This window comes from Cucurbita pepo, chromosome 11 (assembly GCF_057944985.1).
Source record: "Cucurbita pepo subsp. pepo isolate OVF chromosome 11, ASM5794498v1, whole genome shotgun sequence".
Taxonomy (NCBI): domain Eukaryota; kingdom Viridiplantae; phylum Streptophyta; class Magnoliopsida; order Cucurbitales; family Cucurbitaceae; genus Cucurbita; species Cucurbita pepo.
The window spans coordinates 9,726,225-9,731,613 of NC_141808.1; the positions used below are offsets into that span (position 1 = coordinate 9,726,225).

The 5,389-nt window shown below is 44.4% G+C and overlaps 1 non-coding gene across 1 annotated transcript; it reads right to left on the reverse strand.

The window, feature by feature from the left end:
• Nucleotides 1–4,838: 4,838 nt before the first annotated feature.
• On the reverse strand, nucleotides 4,839–4,913 carry TRNAP-UGG (transfer RNA proline (anticodon UGG)). The gene has a single exon. It is a non-coding gene; the product is annotated as a tRNA-Pro (tRNA).
• Between the last annotated feature and the right edge of the window lie 476 nt (nucleotides 4,914–5,389).

The window sequence follows — 5,389 nt, forward strand, 5'->3', positions numbered from 1 at the left end:
CATGCTTACTAGATAGGCTAGCTTTGGTGCTTTTAGTGCTCTACTTGCAAACAAAAAGGGGAGGGACTTTTTCTTGCCTGCTTCTGGCGGTTTATCTCTTCACGAGTCGTCGGCTCTAGTCTAGACTTTCCCACCCAAGGAAGTTCTTGGAAAGCCTTTCGAGCGGGCAGCACAAACCCTTTCTTTTAGTCGGGCAAGGATGAACATTTGATGCTTTATCTGTTTTTGGCTTTTGTTGTTCTTCTTTGGTTCCAGTAACCTGGTCGATCTACTTCACCTTTTCCAGAAGGGAGGTTGGGCGGTAACCTTAGCCCAGAACTCGATCTACGGCCCTGGTTAGGCACACTCAAAAGCGCCGTTGCCAACGAAGGGTGCAATCTATGGTGCCTCCAAGGCATCCCGCCCCCTTCCAACCAAGTGATTCAAATCAAATAAGGCAAGTCAGAATCACCAACCAAATCGGAAACTCAATCCTAAACTTCGGAGTGGAAGATAGCAGAAGGCGAGCTGGATGTTGGCAAACGGGCATGAGAAGGCGTTCCCGGAGATCCTTTACTCAAACCCTGGAATGGAAACCTCTTCCTCGTTTTGCTTTTCTGTCTAAGGCTCTTTTGGAGTGGAATGAATGAAGCTAATGTGCACAGAGTTTAGATGAAATCCGGGTTGACCTTAGGGTGTCTCTCATGCCACTGCAGAATTGGGGGTTCGCAACAACTTTGACAAATTTCTGCAAGAGCTGGCGGATCATCCACTCTTCCCTGAAGCAAAGCAGGTTATCATTGAAAAGTTGCGTCGCCTAGGGTTGTAGAAAATCAAATGAATTAGAATTAGAGTGTAGCAGCAATAGCTTTGAAGATGGTAGCCAACACTAGGATTTGGGAAGGATATACATATTAGTGTGAGGAGAAAGAGCCTTCCCATTTGCTGTTCTAGACCCAGGAAGGAAGACTTGCCTTTTCCGCTATCACTTCCGTCCGACAGGAGACCTATGAATGCCTTGGCTCTAAGCCGTACGTACCACCGTTCAATGCCATATTACGCCGCGCAGAAACTTTTTCTTGTTCAATGGCGTGCTTTTTTTTTAGCCGCATTCATTGCTTTGAGGAATTGGTTTGTGAGCAAGGAAGCGTTGAGTTGGGCGCGTAAGGTGTTGGGTGGTGGGTTTTAGATACTGCTTTGATTGCTTTTCACCTCTTTCTATAATGTAATGAAGATTTCTTTATACCACATACATTGATAATTGTAGACAGATGGATAGCAATGGTAGTGAAGAGCTTTCCTTTCCTAGGGCCAACCGTTAAGGTCTCTTTCTTCCTTCTCCTATTCCTGTCCTTCCTGCTGCAGTTGATGGAGAAGCATTGAGCAAGGCAAGGAGTCAAGCCATTGATTGTTAGCTCAAATCTCTGCCCTTAGTATCTTCCTCCGCTCCACATAGCATTGAGGGAGCAGCAGTGGAGTTAGTAAAGGTATATGCTGGTCAGTTACAAGGCAATACCACTAGGGAGATCAAGCATATGTTTTTGACGATCGAGAAAGAGGAGGTTGCTAATGATGAAATATACGAAAAAGGGCCTCGAGGTATCCCAGAACCCTTCCTACCTCACAGGACGAGGGAACCCTGTAGTTGCCAATCTACTTGGTATTCTCGATGAAGCCTATATATACCCACATAAAGTGGGGAGACCCCTTAAAGCAACAAGCGAGAATGGCTAGGTTGATAGCAGGGTTAAAGAAAAGAACAGTATGAAAAGACGTATCGCGTAACCGTCCCTGTAAGCAGCTTCATTCTTTCTTGATCTATGAATCTACTTTATGCAAAAATCAGTCTTTCGGCTTCAAGTGTGACTATTGGGTCTGGATAAGCAGGACCTCTTGGTTCGGGGGAAACCGGAGATGTTGGCTAAGAAAGCTAAGCAGGCAAGTACAGGACAAAATGCACATACAAATTGATTGAGATGATCCCTCTCCCTCTCGGTCTCACGGCTTCGCCCCTTTACAGTTCAATCGGTTAGTTAGGTAATATTGTCAAAGAAGAAGAATCAGATATTCTATTCCTTTACAGGAGAGAGAGTAAATCAAAGAAAGAAGGGAGACGAAAGCAAGACAACAAGACAAGATTCATTCTCCGGATCCTGTAAAGACCATTTATGATTTTTTCTATCCTCCCCCGTATTTTTGGGGATAAAAGAGATGCTTTACCCTTCTTTCCCTCGGGAACTCTCCTGTAAACACTCAAAAAACTAGAATTCTCCTATCCCCCCCCCCCCCCCCCCCCGTATTTTTAACTGTATCTCTCCCTTATTTTTAGGGATCAAATCTAGTAAAGGTAATTCATTCATTATTAAGGAAAGACGAAACAAGAAGCCAGCCGGCCGGTCTCTGATCTTCTCCTTCACCTTCCCCTTCAAGTGTTTCAAGTCAAGACGAAACTAAACATTCGTTATCCTGTAAATACTCCTTATTAATTCTCGTTCACTGTCAGGAAAGACTATCGAAGAATCAATTCGACTTAACTGTAAGTAAATCCGAAAGATTCCTTCTTTCTCTTTCTCTTCCCCTTCAAGTGTTGAAAGTCTTCACTCTCTCTCTCTTCATTCTCCTTCACAGTCAGGAAAGAGGTAAACTTCGGAACTAATGAACCTGAAAGTCTTTCAAGTCAAGACTACTTATTCCTTCTCCGATTCCTTCTTTCACTCTTAAGGACCAAGAATTCTCAAATTCTATCCCCATATAACTGTCAAAGTTCGTCAGAGGTTTTTCCCTAACAAAAGCTCCTGAAATCAATTTCATTCTATCCCCCCCCCCCCCCCCCGTATTTTTGGGGATCAAATGGATGCTTTACCCTATTTTTGGGGCTATTTTCCTTGATTTCACTCTTTCACTCTCCTGTAAACACTCAAAAAACTAGAATTCTCCTATTCTCTATCTATTTTTAGGGAGAAAAGTCTACCCTTCCCTTATTTTTAGGGATCAAATCTAGTAAAGGTAATTAATAAGTCAATCCTTCAGATGAATGAGAGTGAACTGTCAGTCAATCCTCAACATTCTTTCTCTTCGACTTCAAACACTCTTTTCTTTTCCTCTCCTGTAAACACTATCGATTCATTCGAGTTCACTGTCAGTAAATCCGAAAGATTCCTTCTTTCACTCTTGAACTCGGTCTCGCTGTTTCACCCCTCTCCCTCTCTCTTTGGCTAGTTGGCTAGTTGCGCGATAAGCGGGAAAGCATACCAGGCAGGGAAAGAAAGGCTGCTCGATCTCCTGTAAGGCCAACCCTCAACGGCGAGCTCACCAGGCAATGCTATAAGTCCGATAGAAGTCCAAGGTTTCGTCTACTACGGACCAGAAAGCTCTTGGAGGAGCTAACACGAAATGAGAAATACATGGATTACGGCAACATTCGCAACTACCAAAGTGCACTAAACCTAGTAGAGATCTTCGACCTAACGATAATGGAACTTCAAGCCCATTTAATCAATCTGCTTTGTACCTTATTGTTGACCGAACCGGATGCACGCCAGGCCCAAATTCTCTCTCAGTCACCCGGAGACGAAAGGCAGATCCGAAGTTTACGAATCGAAGAGAAAGCTGAGTTCTAGTTCTACACGCTTTGATTTTCACTGAGCTTGCCTACGGTACTTTATTCAGGATGTGCAACAATACGGTCATCTCTCAGCCGTGTATAGAGAATTCCTTTCTCATTTCCTTGGCGGATAACAAAATGAAATAGCTTCCCGCCCATCTTATGAGTCCATTCTTGTCTTGTTGGTTTGTTGTACTATTCTGTACCTCTCTCGATTGATAGAAAGACGTTCGGGAGCTGAGAGGGCCTATCGTGAGGGAACTTTCCTTTTCCCGGTAGGCGAAGGTAAAGCGGGAGCTGCGTATGTCCACGGTGATCAAGGCGGAGCGACTCCTTCTTTAAAAGAGGTTGGTTTGTTTTCTCGAAACTGTTATATCTGCTTTCGTTAAAGAAAAAATAGGAGTTCTTGGTTTGTCCGATGTCGATTCGTATGGCAATGCGGACTCGACTCAGGATGAGGATTCCGCTTTTCATACTGCTGGAGCCAAAAGAGCTGGTAAGCTATCTCGCTAAACGAAAGGAGCACGTACGGGTTGACCTCGTTACAAGGGGCGGGGGCCAGCCAAGGAAGGTCAGTCGGACTCGGTTAGGACCCTTGATCCGGTTCAGCTAGGTTCTTCAGGACCGGTTGCTTCCTCTTTTTGTTTATACGTTTGGAGAAACCTAATAAGTATACGTTTGGAGAACCCTGCTAAGCCCGCCTTTCTTACCCGGTGTGATTCAATCTTTCAACTCAAACTTTCCTATCGTCGGAATAAGAGTAAGTACTCTTACCTTTTCCTTTTCTTGCCTGAGCCAAGGGATCATTCAGTTTCTACCAAAAAGTTCGCTATCTAGTTAGTTGCCATAATCGAATGTCTTTCTCATTCGACTTTCACTCTTACCAAGCTCTCGTACTCGCCAGGGTTGAGGAGACAGTCCGTGAGCTAATTGGGCTTCAAGATTGCGTGCGAAAAGAGCTCGCTCCGGTTCTGGTGAAGGAAAGGGTCTGATCTCTTTCATTGGAGCACATTGATGTCGAAGGAGTCTTCGGAACCGGTGGAGAGGCTATGATGATTTTAGGCTATTCAAATAGCATGACTGATACCACAAAGAAAGAAAGGGTATCTAAGTCACACCAGTGGAATAGCTTTTTCATAATAATTATCTCGATATATGATACCAAAACCCTGCCTGATGACTGATAAGGTCAAGGGAAAGACAAAAGAATGACAGACAATTCTACGTGTGATAGAAAAGGAGATCATCCTCTTTATCAAGGTGACAGGATTCGAACCTATGGCCCTCTGTACCCAAAACAGATGCACTGACCAGACTGTGCTACACCTCGTCTCACCCCCCCGGAGCATATGGATCTACCCAATCGATGAACACTCAAACCAAACTCGCTCATTTTGGCACAGGGACGCGAGAACCAATCCGAGTAATCTACAGCTTTGTTTATCAAATCTACTTGTTTTATGCTCCCTCTTTCATTTTCATTTCCAAATTAGGTCCCGGCTACGTGTCCTTTGGACCCTTTACTTAGAAGTGGATTCGAACCACTGACACAAGGATTTTCAGTCCTTTGCTCTAACCATCTGAGCTACCTGAACCCCTTTCCTAAAGTCTGTTTTCTTCAAAGAATACGCCCTACCTTACCATTTGACTAGTAAAAGCCCTTTACTCAAAGAAAGAGTAGTTAGGGCTTGATTTGCTTCTTCGTCAAGCTTTCGAGTCTTGAAACTGCCGCCTAATCTCCCAACACAAAAACCGAGAGACGCCCAGGGACTGGACAACCGGAGGGAGCTTGCTTCTCGAAAGAGG